This window comes from Lithobates pipiens, unplaced genomic scaffold, assembly GCF_037356315.1.
Source record: "Lithobates pipiens isolate NorthernLeopardFrog02 unplaced genomic scaffold, aLitPip1_a1.2 Scaffold_22, whole genome shotgun sequence".
In the NCBI taxonomy this organism is placed as follows: domain Eukaryota; kingdom Metazoa; phylum Chordata; class Amphibia; order Anura; family Ranidae; genus Lithobates; species Lithobates pipiens.
The window spans coordinates 43,384,504-43,401,305 of record NW_027507784.1 but is presented as its reverse complement, the minus strand read 5'-3'; positions in this window follow the sequence as shown (position 1 = coordinate 43,401,305).

Here is a 16,802-nt window from a genome sequence, read left to right as displayed (position 1 = left end):
ACGTGACAAATTCCCCATAGAATAAATAAAAGTTTCCTTAGCGTAAAACCCTTTATATTTATTTAGCATAAAAAGACAAATGGACACTTACAAAAGTGAGAAAAAACTTCAGCTTAAAACGTGACCTGGCCGGCCTCGCTAGCAGCCCATGGCTTCCTGGCGAAGCATATAGCAGTGACGTCAGTACCTCGCTCCTCCTTCCTACACGTTTTGTCATCAATAGGATGTTGTCATGGGGCACCTTATCTGAGTATGTAGCCTGGCAGGGCAGGAAAGGGGGGGCAAGCAAGCCCCCCCTCCCCCGAACCATACCAGGTCACATGCCCCCAACATAGGAGGTGCTGGGGGGGGAGGGGAGGAGGAAGCACCTTCTCATGTTGATGAGGACAAGGGCCTCTTCCTCACAACCTTGGCCCGGTGGTTTTGGGGGTGCGGAGGGGTGACTTATAGGAATCTGGATCCTGACCAGATCCTGCCCCCCCCAATGTGAATGGGTATGGGGTAGTACCCTTACTCATTCACCCAAAAAAATGTGCAAAGTAAACAAACACACACAGTTAGTGACAAGTCTTTTTTTTTACTCAATTTTTATTGACAAAGAATAAGGTACAAAAGCAGAAGAAGGTAAAGATAAAAGGGGAGAATATCCTTCAGTATCCATATTTCTTCTTCCTCTAACATGTATAAAGTCTACTCATATGCACAGTATTTCTATACATGCCTATATGCCTTTCCTTCCCGTCTCATACAAATAATAATATCATCATTATTTTTCTTCAAACACTATTGGACTCTGTTAAAAATATAAAAATAAATAAGGACAACAAGAGAGGCATATCTAAAAAGAGGGCTTATTTCAATATACCACTTTAATCAATTTCACAGATACAAAGCTTCACATTAAGGTCCTAAAATCATCTGTTTCCATATATATAATCCAGGGGGTCCACCTTAGACAAAGGACCTCGTATCTATCCTGTTGTGCAACTTTTTCCTCCATCTTTATCAAGCGGCACACCTTTGTTGCCTATTTCTCAATCGTTGGGAATTTGGCAGACTGTCAGTATCTCAATATCAGCGCTCTGGGCTGCATAAAGAAAGAACTTAAGTAATAACTTCTTAACCTCTTGCCGTCTGGCTATAGCCAAAAGATGGCTACAGCGTGGGCCTAAATTGCTAGGAGGGCTTCCATGTATGTGCTCCCGTGAATGTTCTGCTTGAGCGCCCCCTGCGGGGCACACGCGGCTCACTCTGTAATCAGTGAGTCAATGAGACTTGGCTGTTCATAGATTGGAGTAAGGGACCGATCCTGACCCCTTACCACATGATCAGCTGTCAGCCAATGACAGCTGGTCACATGGTCTAACCTCACGCCGACAGTGTGAGGAGAAAAAAGAAGAAGTCGTTTACCACTTGGAGTAAACAGGACATCGGTCCTGCATATTCCAGACCCCCTGCTGCTAAGCAGTACCCACCAGTACCATCTGCCAGTGCCACCTATCAGTGCCCACCAGTGCCACCTAACAGTGCTGCCAATCAGTGCCACCTATCAGTGTAACCTATCAGTGCCCTTCAGTGCTACTTATCAGTGTCCATCAGTGTCACCTATCAGTGGAGCCTCATCAGTGCCAACCAGTGCCGTCTCATCAGTGCCACCTATCATTGCCCATCAGTGCAGTCTATCAGTGCCGCCTCATCAACGCACATCAATGAAGGAGAAAAATTACCTGCTTGCAAAATTTTATAACAAACTATGAAAAATGATAGTTGTAACGGAGATATAGTTGTAGTATAAATACACAGTGGGGTAGAAGAGTCCATGTTGATAAAGGGTAATAGGCGCCAGGCTGGCCAAACAAAGGAAGTAACAGAGTTCTGGCAAATAGAGGTAGTCCGTGGTCAGTCTTGGATACATAAGAATAAAGTTTGCTCTACTCACAGCGTAAGTGATTACAGGGTTAATCCATGCTCAGGATGGTTCACAGCCAAGGGCAATCCACTCTCAAAATGGCACACAGCCAAGGGTAATCCACTCCCTGGATGGAGGCTGCAGGACTGGCAAAGCATACAACTGTCTTTCTTCCAGCAACAGGTTTCACCAGCTCAAAATCCCGTAGACACACTTGACTTGGGTCATACTCCCACGCTTGGAAACAGGGCGGGTTAAACTGTCCAATGACAATAGCCACACAGGTCAGGTGTATTCAAGCTTATCAGTTGAGGCTGCTGGAAGAGTTCTCCACATGGACATCCATCCCATAATATACGTTTCTTCCAAGGCAGACACAAACAATGGAATGCAACCACACCCCAAACGATCCCAGGAGGGGACAGCTCTCTGGGGTGTAAGGGACAAGGAGGTACAGAGACCATGACAATAGTGTTGCATGACATTGTCATTCAAAGACTGACATCGCTGAAAGCTGAAATTTTGCCTGGAAGTGCCAGGAAGCAAGTGGTTAAATGAGGAGATTGTACTAGGGATTACTGAAAGCAATTCCATCTTGAGTGTCCACTCATAATCCATTGATACTACCCTATTATATGTGGCACCCATGACAAATCCTTTAGTCAAACCCCCCCAATAAATATATGCCCCCCCCCCCCCCCGAAGTAGATCCAATATCAATCATGATGAATGCCAAAAGCAACCCCCCCCCCCCCCCATTTTGAGGCAATTTGGCCAGGTATGGTTCAGCATGGGTCAGGTTGCTCGCTAACCCCACACCTTTTCTGGCCTGCTGGGCTGCATGCTCAGATAAGGGTCTGGTATGGATATGGATTTTCGATGGGGGGCCATGCTGTTTTTTTTCAAAATTTTGCCATTGGGTTCTCCTTAAAATCCATACCAGACATGAAGGGCCTAGTATAAATTGGGGGAAAAGAAAACAGAAAAGGCACCACCAGATTAGAGCCAGTTGCACTAGGGGTAGTGACGTCACCGTGCTCGATGCCTGAGTTCCACTTCCGACCAGAGCCAAGCTTCGGTCTCAGCCTCCAGAGACAGTTAAGGAAACCCTGCTGGATGGGACTACCTACTCTTATGTAAGAACTATCTACAGGCTAAAAATGTTGGTTAGATGTCACATATAGAGGACATTGTGCTACAAATCTTCTATTCTACATGTAAGTGGATTATGCACTTGTTTATATATTAAATGCAACTGGCTCCGATGGCACCTTTTCTGTTTACTTTTGCATGTTTTTGGAGGTTTTTGGTTTGCTCTCAACTTCCCCCTGAAGGCTTGCCCTGGAGCACTGACTTATTGCTAAAAATATACAGGTTGTTTCCCCACTTGCTCCCTACAGTCTATTCCTTCCTCACCCTGATCTGAGAATTTCATGCCAAGGTTTGTTATCCACTTCCCGCCCGGCCTATAGCAGAATGACGGGCAGGCAGTGGTTCAGTTATCCTGATTGGGAGTCATATGATGTCCTGCAGGATAACAGCCGCCGTGTGCCCGTCAGTCCGACGGAGGCTCTTTACCATGTGATCAGCTATGTCCAATCACGGCTGATCACGATGTAAACAGGAAGAGCCATTGATCGGATTTTCCTCACTCGCGTCTGACAGAGACAAGTAGAGGAGAGACGATTGGTGGCTCTCCTGACAGGGGGGTCTGTACTGATTGTACTCGGATCCTGCCCAAAACCACCATCATGCCGCCCACGACCACCAGGATGGCCATCCACACTGGACCACCAGGTATGCCCCCCTAGACCACCAGGGAAATGCCAATCAGTGCCAAGGCAGCTGCCAATCAATGACCAGGCAGCTGGCAATCAGTGCCCACTCACAATGCCTGCCAGTGCCACCAGAGGTGCCTATCAGTGCCACGTATCAATGCCCATCAGTGCCGAGCAATGCCCAGCAGTGCTGCCTATCAGTGCCACCCATAAATACCCATCATTGCAGCCTTTCAATGCCCATCACTGTCGCCTATCAGTGCCCATCAGTGCCTACCAGTGCCACCCATTAGTGCCCATCAGTTTCGCCTATCAATGCCCATCAGTGCTGCATATCAGTGCTCATCGCCGGTGCCTGTCAGTGCCCGCTCATTGGTGCCACCTCATCGGTGCCGCCTTATTAGTGCCCGCCAGTGCCGCCTTATCAGTGCCCATCAGTGAAGGAGAAAACTTACTTATTTACAACATTTTATGACAGAAACAAAAGCAAAATTTTGTATTTTTTTCAAAATTTTCAAGCTTTTTTTATTTGTTTAGCAAAAAATAAAAACCACAGATGTGATCAAATACCACCAAAAGAAAGCTCTATTTGTGGGAACAAAATTATAAAAATTCTGTTTGGGTACAGTGTAGCATGACCAGGCAATTGTCATTTAAACAGAAACAGCGCAGAAAGCTCAAAATTGTCTTGGGCAGGAAGGTGTATAAGTGCCCGGTATTGAAGGGATTATTGAATGGACAATTATTTGCAATCATTTCTAACTAACCAACAGCGCCACTATCCTGTGTTTTTTTTGTAAATTGGGAGAGACCCCCACACTTTTTTTTTTGTTTGCCGGAAATTCTGGCAATTCTTTTGTTTACATTCTGCTGTCAGTGGGCAATCCTTATCGTTATAGTGTAGGAACCTCATAATCATGCAATATCTGGTTCTGGGCATTACTGAGGAAAAGATGGGCATGTGGTGGATGGGGAGGGTTGACCAATACGAACGTAATTAATTTTTTTTGGTTAGTCCTATACAGAATGTGAGGCCCAAAAAAAATCTTAAACTCGTCCACTGTTAGGACTCTCCATTCATAGGGATGGGCATAATAGGACATTGGGTTACTTGCTATGAATTGTTGTGCATACAGGTTGCACGGGGCCACAATTAATGCAAGCATGTCCTCAGTAAAAATTAAATGGAAAAATCTATCGGGGAAATATTTTCTATGTCCACCTGGACTCCTGGCTGGACAGTGAAAGGGGGTATGTTAGCTTCTCCCTAGCTCCAAGGGGGCCCTGCAGCCTCCCTGTCATATTATCATATCCTCCACAAAGTCCAGCTCCAATCTGCCCAAGGGCTCCACAGCCACGCTCCAGTACTGGGCTTCTACTTTGCCTTCCACAGTCCACAGCCTCATTGGCTGGGGAGAAGCTGTGAGACATTTTCTAAATAGAGAGGAGCATGAGGTGAGAACAGCCCAGGATGGGGAAGTGTCTGTACTGTGTGCTGGCAATGAGTAAGAGTGCTGTCCTGTAGCCACGATGGGACCAATGTCACTGCTGAGGTATGACACTACTCAGTGTCTCATAGTCACCAGCTGGGATTCTCTGTACTCACCCCCCCCCCCCCCCCCCCCCACCCGGGGATGTCTACTTACCCCTCTTCCCTGACAACTGGGGAGAAGACACACATCTCCGGAAAGGTGACCTTCCCCCAGCCCTTGCCAACACTGACAGAGAAACCTTCATAAATTGCTAAAACAAATCCCTTAACACCTCCTTAAGGGGATGCAGGCTCCAGATTTTGTGTCACATGGCTTTGCCCTCCCAGATCTAAGTTGCCCGCCCAAAGCCCCCTGAATGCCCCCTCCACCTTGCATGCTATGCTCGGCTGCTGAGCTCTTTTCCCATTACAGCACTCTATACTGTTCCTCCTCCGCAGGGCTGAAATCACATTCCTTTACAACACAGCCAGTCAGCCATGATCTTCACAGGGTGTATCTGCCGACTGCAACTACACTGCCATTCCAACCAGAGAATTTCACAGATCAGAAGGGCAACATAAAAGCCAGATAGACCCTGTGAAGAGTGACAGACTGTGTGTAAAGGAATGTGATTTCAGCCCTGTGTAGTGTGTAGTTTGGGGGCTGTATACAGTGCTGGGATGGGAAAGGAGAAAGGAGCTCTGCCAAGTGACCTGTGACCAAGTGACCTGCCAGGGATCCCTGTCCTCTGATTTTCCAGCGGTGGTCCCTGTCCTCTGATTCTCCAGTGGTGATCCCCATCCTCTGATTCTCCAGTGGTTATCCCCGTTCTCTGATTCTCCAGTGGTTATCCCTGTCCTCTGATTCTCCAGTGGTGATCCCGGTCCTCTGATTCTCCAGCGGTAATCCCTGTCCTCTGATTCTCCAGCGGTGATCCCTGTCCTCTGAATCTCCAGCGGTGATCCCTGTCCTCTGATTCTCCAGCGGTGATCCCTGTCCTCTGATTCTCCAGCGGTAATCCCTGTCCTCTGATTCTCCAGCGGTGATCCCTGTCCTCTGAATCTCCAGCGGTAATCCCTGTCCTCTGATTCTCCAGTGGTAATCCCTGTCCTCTGATGTAAAGAGAAACTCTAGGAACGCAAAATTCTTAAATCACTTTGAGTATCTTGGCGTGCGGATGATGTAAGGAGGTGTTAAGAAGCTGGCAGCCGCTGTGTCCTTACCAACCATGGCTCATCTGCTGTCAGCAGGATTGCCCACTGAAAGCAGAATGTAAACAAAATAATTGCCATCTATACTAGACCTTTCAGGTCTGGTATGGATTTTAAGGGGAACCCAATGGCAAAATTAAAAAAAAAAAGCATGGTGTGGGGTGAGCGAGCACCCTGACCCATGATGAACCATACCAGGGCAAATCGCCTCAAGATGGGAGGGTGTTAGAATATTAAAATTTATAAATGGTTTTGGTCTTTTGAGAATGATTGACTTGCTTATGTATATCATTATATATTCTAGATATGGATAAAGTGAAATTTATATATATAAACTTTTACATATATTTATGTAAAGATTTGTTTGAAGCTTCATATGCATTTCTTGGGAAAGCAGTTCTATGTAGAACTCTCATGTGGTATCAACTAGTCTCACCTCCCCCATTGTAAGAGATAAGGTTACATCCATGTCCAAAGACACAAAGTTTCAGTTATGTTATCTAAAATTATGAGTTATTTCTTTATATTACAATATTTCCTGATTAGGATTATTATTAAGTACATTACATTTTAAACGTATATAATCTATCTACTGATATATGTAGTATTTGGTTTAGAAGATAGGATATAAGTTAAAAGGTTTAATACATGGCCGTTTTGCCATCCCAATGGAATGTTTTAATTAGAGAGGGTTTTGTATTTCAACATCCTGTTGGATGAGGTGGGAGGGAACTTTCTCATTCAAAATTTGCGGGCATTCTGTGGAACAATATATCCCAGCGGGAACTCTTAAACCATCCTTAATTGGGAAAAGGGTGGGGGGTTAATTGTAGGAGTAGTAAGTTAGTAAAAATACAAACAGGCTGTTTCTTGAGAGCAGATTTGCACTCCAGGAGACACGAGGAGACATTTAAGGAGGCTGACAAACCTTCTTACACACACAGAGATACATTTACACAATCTTCATTTCAAGAATAAGAAGCTTATTGATGCTATTTTATATTCTACATTTTGACACTGTTTTTGTAATATTTTGCTATTTTTATTATTAAATAAATTTTGACGTTTTTACATGAGAACCAAACGGATTTTCTTGGAACTTTCCTCATCAATATGAATTATTGAAATATAGTTATTAATACAATAATAACTCGATTTTTACAGAGGGGGGTGCTTTTGGCGTTCATCATGATTGATGTTGGATCTACTTCGGGGGGCATTTATTTTTGGGGGTTTGAATAAAGGATTTGTCATGGTTGACACATATAATATGGTAGTATCAATGGATTATGAGTTCAGTAATCCTTGGTACAATTTCCTCTTTTAACCACTTGCTTACTGGGCACTTCAACCTCCTTCCTGTCCAGGCCAATTTTAGAATGACAATGTCATGCAACATTATCATTTTTCATAGTTTGTTATAAAATTTTGCAAACAGGTAATTTTTCTCCTTCATTGATGTGCGCGGATGAGGCGGCACTGATAGGCTGCACTGATGGGCAGTGATAAGGCGGCACTGATGGGCAATGATAGGCGGCACTGATGAGGCAGCACTGGTTGGCACTGATGAGGCTGCACTGAAGGGCACTGATAGGTGGCCCTGATAGGTGGCACTGGTAGATGACACTGATAGGCAGCACTGATAGGTGGCACTGATGATGAGGCACTGATGGGCACTGATTGGCAGCACTGATAGGTGGCACTGGTGGGCATTGATATGTGGCACTGGTAGGTGGTACTGGTGGGTACTGCTTAGCAGTGCTGATATGTACTGGTAAGTGGCACTAGTGGGCACTGCTTACCGGTAGTGGGTTTGGAATATGCAGGACCAATGTCCTGTTTACTCCAAGCTGTAATTGGCTTTTTTTTCCTCCTCACGCTGTCGGCATGTGGGAAAGCCAATTACTGGCTCTGGTTACATCACTTGATCAGCTGTCATTGGCTGACAGCTGATCACCTGGTATGGGTCGGGATCGGTCCCTTACTCCAATCTATGATCAGCCGAGTCTCAGCGCTCAAGCAGCACATGTCTGACAAAGTTCCAGCCCCTCGGAACAAAACATGTAAACTCAATGCTAAGATGAACACCCCCATTTCTCTACCTACTGTAGCTTAGCCCCATTGACATTAAGGACTTAATGACTGCAACCATGATGCACAAGCCTGAAGAAGAAAAATTCTTGCTTGGATTGGAATTGGATGTAAGATATGCACTTGGGGGCTAAGAATATGCATCATACATACTAGGGGGAGTACAACTGGGGGGATCCGTAGTGGAGAAGGATCTGGGGGTTTTGGTAGATCATAAGCGCAATAATAGCATGCAATGCCAAGCTGTGGTTTCTAAAGCGAGCAAAGTCCTTTCTTGTATTAGGAGAGGTATGGACTCCAGAGAGAGAGATATCATTTTGCCTCTGTACAAGTCATTAGTAATGCCCCGTACACACGAGAGGGATTAAGTCTGACAGACCTCCAAAGGAGTTCCGCCGGAGTTCCGCCGGAGTTCCGACGGAGTTCTGGCGGACTTTTCGACCGAACGGACTTGACCACACACCATCACACCAAACTCCGACGGAGTCGAACGTGATGACGTACGACTGGATTCGACGTAGGAAGTTCCTAGACAGTAGCCAATAGCTGCCCTAGCGTCGGTTTTAGTCCGTCGGAGTAGCACACACACGAGCGGATAGTCCGCCGGACTCAGTCCGTCGGAGTTTGGATGTCGAAAAGTCCGCTCGTGTGTACGGGGCATTAGACCTCATCTGGAATATGCTGGGGAACTGGAGAAAGTGCAGAGAAGGGCAACCAAACTGATAAGAGGCATGGAGGAGATCAGCTATGAGGAAAGATTAGAGGAACTGAATTTATTCACTCTTGAGAAGAGGAGAATACGGGGGGATATGATCAACATGTACAAATATACAGTGGTGTGAAAAAGTGTTTGCCCCCTTCCTCATTTCCTGTTCCTTTGCATGTTTGTCACACTTAAGTGTTTCGGAACATCAAACCAATTTAAACAATAGTCAAGGACAACACAAGTAAACACAAAATGCAATTTGTAAATGAAGGTGTTTATTATTAAAGGTGAAAAAAAATCCAAACCATCATGGCCCTGTGTGAAAAAGTGATTGCCCCCCTTGTTAAAACATACTATAACTGTGGTTGTCCACACCTGAGTTCAATTTCTCTAGCCACACCCAGGCCTGATTATTGCCACACCTGTTCACAATCAAGGCATCACTTAAATAGGAGCTGCTTGACACAGTAAGGTCCACCAGAAGATCCTTAAAAGCTACACATCATGCCGAGACCCAAAGAAATTCAGGAACAATTGAGAAAGAAAGTAATTGAGATCTATCAGTCTGGAAAGGGTTATAAAGCCATTTCCAAAGCTTTGGGAATCCAGCGAACCACAGTGAGAGCCATTATCCACAAATGGCGAAGACATGGAACAGTGGTGAACCTTCCCAGGAGTGGCCAGCCGCCCAAAATTACCCCAAGAGCGCAGCGACGACTCATCCAAGAGGTCACAAAAGACCCCACAACAACGTCCAAGGAACTGCAGGCCTCACTTGCCTCAGTTAAGGTCAGCGTTCATGCCTCCACCATCAGGAAAAGACTGGGCAAAAATGGCCTGCATGGCAGAGTTCCAAGGAGAAAACCACTGCTGAGCAAAAAGAACATCAAAGCTTGTCTCAATTTCTCCACAACACATCTTGATGATCCCCAAGACTTTTGGGACAACATTCTGTGGACCGATGAGACAAAAGTGGAACTCTTTGGAAGGTGTGTGTCCAAGTATATCTGGCGTAGAAGGAACACTGCATTTCATAAAAAGAACATTATACCAACAGTAAAATATGGTGGTGGTAGTGTGATGGTCTGGGGCTGTTTTGCTGCTTCAGGACCTGGAAGACTTGCCGTGATAAAAGGAACTATGAATTCTGCTGTCTACCAAGAGATCCTGAAGGAGAATGTCCGACCATCTGTTCGTGTACTCAAGCTGAAACAAACTTGGGTTCTGCAGCAGGACAATGATCCTAAACACACCAGCAAGTCCACCACCGAATGGCTGAAGAAAAACAAAATGAAGACTTTGGAGTGGCCTAGCCAAAGTCCTGACCTGAATCCTATTGAGATGTTGTGGTATGACCTTAAAAAGGCCGTTCATGCTCGAAAACCCTCTAATGTAACTGAATTAGGACAATTCTGCAAAGATGAGTGGGCCAAAATTCCTCCAGGACGCTGTAAAAGCCTCATTGCACGTTATCGCAAACGCTTGGTTGCAGTTGTTGCTGCTAAGGGTGGCCCAACCAGTTATTAGGTTTAGGGGGCAATCACTTTTTCACACAGGGCCATGATGGTTTGGATTTTTTTTCACCTTTAATAATAAACACCCTCATTTACAAATTGCATTTTGTGTTTACTTGTGTTGTCCTTGACTATTGTTTAAATTGGTTTGATGTTCCGAAACACTTAAGTGTGACAAACATGCAAAGGAACAGGAAATGAGGAAGGGGGCAAACACTTTTTCACACCACTGTATAAGGGGTCCATATAGTGAACTTGGTGTTGAGTTATTCGCTTTACGGTCAACACAGAGGACAAGGGGGATTCTTTCCAAAATGTATATAATATAACTGAGTACTTACATTTATAGGTAAAATCTGATTGCCTCTTGGGGGATCAGGAAGGGATTTTTCCCCCTGCTGTAGCAAACTAGAGCATGCTCTGCTGTTTTTTTTTTTGCCTTCTGGATCAACTGTGGTTATAGAATTGGGTATATTGGATTGGATTGTACGATATTTTTTATTTTATTTATTTATGTTTTTATGGTTGAACTGGATGGAGTGCATGTCCCCCTCAGATTTACAGCGACTTTACTTCCAAGTGCATTTGCAGTGCACTTGTAGTGCAAAGTGGATTTGCCTTTTGCAAATTACCCCCATTGTCTTATACTTTGAGATGGCTACACAGTGTCTTGCTTAGTCCGTTTGAGAGCGGAAACCAATATCATATACCGTATACAGATGCACATTGAAATATCGAGGACAACTATCACTTGGTTGTCAATTGGAGATGATTGGACATACAGTACATTGACAGATTGATTTCAATCTAATCTTTTTGGAAAAATTGCAGAAACCAGTGATTATGAAGCTACTATACAGCTATATGTGTGTACTAAAGGCAAATCATGAGAATTACCTGCAGGTAGTGAGAATAGTCTCAGATTTATAATAAAATAGGAAATTAGTACTATTGCTTCACACTTGGTCAGAACTGAGTAACTTGTTACTGTATATAGCCCTTGGAGTATCTGAAAACGTTTCCTATCCTTTAATTATTCACAATTCAGCAGGACAAGACTATTAGTAGGATGTACACTATATGCATTTAAGGCCCCTTTCAAACCTGTGGACCGTTCAGATCCACCTGTCAGTTTTTCAGGCAGATCTGAACGGGAGCTCCATGTACCACTATGGAGCATCGGATGTCAACAGAGACATGTCCGCTGACATCTGATCAGCCCCGATCTGATCCTCTCCGCTAAAATCAGATGGATGCAAACCCTATTTTTCATCCGTCTGGTAGATCGGATGAAAATGGACAGGCGGTCCATAATCATCCGATCCCCAATAAGGGAGAGCGGGGCTCGGACAGGTCCATCCCTGCACAGAGTGATTTGCAGTCGGGGAAGCCCACTACCAGTTTGTGGCTCTTCCTTTTGGTCTGGCAACCGCCCCCCGAATCTTTACCAAGGTATTGGCTCCAGTTTAGGTGTTGCTACGGCAAGGTGAGATCGCGATCGTGGGATAACTAGACGATCTCCTCCTGAGGGCATCTTCCGCCTCAGAATTAGAGGAGGATGTGACGATCACCATGCAGACCCTGCAAGAATTTGGGTGGCTGTTGAACCTAAAGAAGTCAGTGATTGTATTGACCCAGCATCTGGAGTACCTAGGCTTGCTGCTGGACTCTATGGAAGTGAGAGTTTTTCTCCCTTCAGACAAACTGCAGACTCTCAGATCTGCGGTAAAACTGCTTATTAACCCGCAAGTGGTTGTTGCTCCGCTTTTGCATGCGAGTCCTAGGACTCATGGTAGCCTCCTTTGAGGCAGTACATTATGCCCAGTTCCACACCAGAGTCCTGCAGAAGGAGATTTTGATGAAATGGGACAAATCTCAGTTGTCCCTGGGACAGGTGAGCCAGTCAGTCAGAGACTCACTGATCTGGTGTCTGAGGTCCCCGGTGATTCAGTCCGGTAAATCGTTCCTACCTCTTAAGTGGACAGTGATCACTGTGGACGCCAGCCTATCCGGCTGGAGTGGAGTGATGGGGGTTCAGTGGGCTCAGGGCCTCTGGTCGATGGAAGAATCCAAGTTGCTGATCATCTGGTCGAATTGAGAGCGATCAGGCTGTGCCTCTCCACATGGTCGATGAGAATTCAGGGGCATCCAATCAGGATCCAGTCAGACAACGCCACAGCTGTGGCATACGTCAATCACCAAGGGGGAACAAGAAGCTCAGCCGCTGCCCGGGAGGTCACTCACATACTTCGGTGGGCAGAGAGACACGTACGGGCCCTGTTGGCCCTTTACATCCCGGGAGTGGAGAACTGGCAGGCGAACTCAGTCGCCAAATGCTGGACCCAGGAGAATGGGCGTTGCATCCGGAGATATTCAGGTTAGTGTGCCTGAGGTGGGGCACACCAGACGTGGATCTTCTGGCCTCCCTTCTCAATTGGAAGGTGCCAAGATTAGTGTCCAGGACAAGAGATCCGTAGGCAGACATGTCTGACGCGCTGGTGGCTCCGTGGGATCAGTACTAGCTGATCTACGCCTTTCCTCCACTGAAACTGATACCACGTCTGCTTCACAGAGTGTAAGCCGAGGGGATCCCAGTAATGCTGGTTGCCCCAGATTAGCCCCAGCGCTCTTGGTATGCAGACCTTGTGCGTCTGGTGGCAGATGCTCCCTGGCAACTGCTGTTGCGAGAGGACCTTCTGTCTCAAGGTCTGATTCTCCTTCCTGCTTTACCATCGCTGGCTTTAACGGCATGTTATTGAGACCCAGGTGTTGAGGAACCGGGGTCTGTCAGACTCAGTGATCCCGACTATGTTGAGAGCAGGAAAATCTTCTTCTCGGGAGATATACCATCGTACCTGGAAGGCCTACATCTCCATGTGTGAGGAGAAAGGATGGCATCCACGCTCCTTTTCTGTATCCAGGATCCTGCTGTTTCTTCAGCAAGGAGTAGACCAGAAATTGGCGTTAAGCACCATTAAGGGGCAAATTTCAGCCTTGGCTGTCTTTTTTCAGTGACCCCTGGCATCTCACTCATTAGTGAGTACCCTTGTTCAGGGGGTACGAAATGTAGTCCCTCTGGTGCGTCCACCGTTACCCCCATGGCATTTAAAAAAACACTGTTTGAATATATCAGGGAGATTCCCCTGTTGATTCTTTCACAGAAAGTTGTCTTTCTAGTGGCCATCACATCGGCCTGGAGGGTTTTGGAACTGGCGGCCTTGTCCTGCAAGTCGCCCTATCTGGTTATCCACAAGGATAAGGTGGTGTTGCGTCCGCAACCGTCTTTTCTACCAAAAGTGGTCTCGGCATTTCATATCAATGAGGACATTGTATTACCATCTCTATGTCCTAAGCCGAAGCACCCTAAGGAGGTGGCCCTTCACGCTGTGGATGTGGTTCGAGCTCTGAAGATGTATTTGTCTACCACTGCTCCCTTTCGGAAGTCAGACTCACTGTTCGTTTTGGTGGCTGGTCCCAAGAAAGGCATGGCAGTCTCTTCGGCCACCATTTACAGGTGGATCAGATATATTGTAGTACAAGCCTACGCCTTGAAGGGGCAGTTGCCCCCCGTTCCGGTCACGGCCCACTCCACAAGGGCAATCAGAACATCTTGGGCCTTCTGACACCAAGCGTCTGTCGCTCAGGTGTGTAAAGCGGCGACCTGGTCGTCTGTCCACATGTTTACAAAGTTCTACAAGGTAGACGTCTGTGCATCGGCTAATGCCTGTTTTGGCCGCAAAGTTTAGCAGGCGGCCGTATAGTTGCAATTGAATATGCAATATATTTCTCTTTTTTCCTGTTTTTTCGATAAAAACACAGTACAGTTAAGTTAATGCGCTGTTGCATTACATTCCGCAGTTTTTTTGTGCGGTTGTGGGTAGTCACTCCTGTTGAGGGTCCCCTGGTTTTGTGGTGGATTCTGCCACGCACTGTTTTTTTTTGTGGGTAAAGTTTCACTAGTTCCCACTTGCCTTGGTTGATGAAGTTTTTATGCTATTTTCCCACCTCTCATTTGGCACTGCTTGGGGACGTTCCAATGGTTACGAGTGGAGCTGTGTCAGTCGGTGAATATAAGAGAAAATTGAATTTTTTGTACTCACCGTAAAATACTTTTCTCTGTAATTCTCCGACTGACACAGCACCCGCCCCTCCTTTTCTCTTTACGTTATACTGCTTCTCGACATACTGATGACTGCATGGCAGTGCAGAGGGTTGTTGCCCAAGGGACCGCCCCCTGGGCGGAACTAGGAGTTCTGAGTGTTGTATTAAACTAATGCCTAGTATCTCCTAGTAATAGGGCAGAACAACCAATGGTTATGAGAGGAGCTGTGTCGGTGAATTACAGTGAAAAGGATTTTACGGTGAGTACAAAAAATCCTATTTTTTCCTGGGGGCCTTCCCCTCTGGTTTAACATATAGGGGGATACAGGGGTTGGTGCTTTTTTCTATGTATGTCATTTTTTAAGGCAATAAAATTATGGTAGTTTAACTCACGTAGGCGTGTGGAGATGTATTTGTTTTTTATTTTTCTGTCTTGATGTAAACTGCAATATATTACATATTTGCTTTGGGTTTATTATCTCTTTTTCTTAAGAATGTGTCATGTGATACTGTGCAAGAGAGCCTGCCCACCTCCTCAGGACACAAGAGGGCACTGATTGGCTACTGTGCAGTCTGTGAGGACAAAGCATTGCTGGGAAAAGCCTGGGTCTATGGGAAATGTAGTCCCATGAGACCTCTTTTTTATCAAGCTATAGGCTGGATAGGACTTCAGACTCCAGAAGTTCACTAAGCTGGAGCATAAGAAAAAGGCAAGGAAGCCTGGGGTTTGGGACAGTCGCATTGTGGGACAGTGAGAGATGACCATCCAAATGGGGTACTGTGTCGAAGATAGAGATAGAGTCACTGCTGACATCACCAGTCCTGTTAGAGAAAATTATTCCCAGGTTCTGAGTCGTCACTGACATCATCAGAGCAGGAGGAGGCATAATCAGAATTCCTTTGGTGGTTGGCCACAAATTTCTACCCTCTTCTTAATGGGACATTGACACCTATCTAGGATACCGTTTGTGTACTTATGCTTGGTATTGTGGGATCCACTCATATCTGAGCAGTCTAACACCAAAACATTGGGCTCCAACAATTACAAATGCACTGGTGGGTGGGAGAAGTTTAGAGTGACTAACAGACCTTGAGGCTCAGTTCACACAGGGGCGACTTGTCGCGCTCCGTTCTGTACTATGGAACCGTTCTAATAGGAGCAACTCAAGTCGCTCCGACTTCGAAAAAAGATTCCTGTACTATTTTTGGGGCGACTTGCATTGACTTCTATACAGAAGTCGTTTTGCAAGTCGCCGCTGAAGTCGTGTGCAGGTCGCATCTGTGAGTCGCGCTGCAAGTCATGCCGCCCCTGTGTTAACCCGAGCCTGAGTTCCCAGTACCACCCTTTAGTTATGACCTCCCCAGAGATGTTTGGTCCTTCAGGTATTTACATACAAAATGGATTTGTCATTGTTTGCTGTGATTGCCATTTGTTTATTGAGTTGCTGGGTGCGTTGTACAAATAAATATCCCCTCTTGAGCCTTGATGTGTCAAAGGGTGTGGCATTGCTGGAAGGGTCGTTAACATCTGGAATCCAGGGACCAAAACATCAGTGGCTCCTTCAGGGGTAAGCATATTTTTTTTTCGGTTAAACTAGATGGACTTGTGTCTTTTTTTTAACCTATGTAACCATCCCTGTTCTGAGGTCCTGGGTCTGTACACCCACTATGCCCATTATGAGGGGTTCCCACCATCCCTGTGCTGAGTTTCCAGGTCGGTACACCTGCTGTGGCTCCTTCAGGGGTAAGCGCACTTTTTTTCGGTTAAACTAGATGGACGTGTGTCTTTCTTTAACCTAACTATGTAACCATCCCTGTTCTGGAGTCCTGAATCTGTACACCCACTGTGACCATTATGAGGGGATCCCACCATCCCTGTGCTGAGTTCCAGGGTCTGTACACCTGCTGTGCACCTTATGAAGAGTTCCTACCATCCCTGCTGGATATCAGGTTTCTAAAAAATAAAAAAAATAGGAAAAGAAGGCAATTTCCAGTTTATACGGGTGACAAGACACACAAA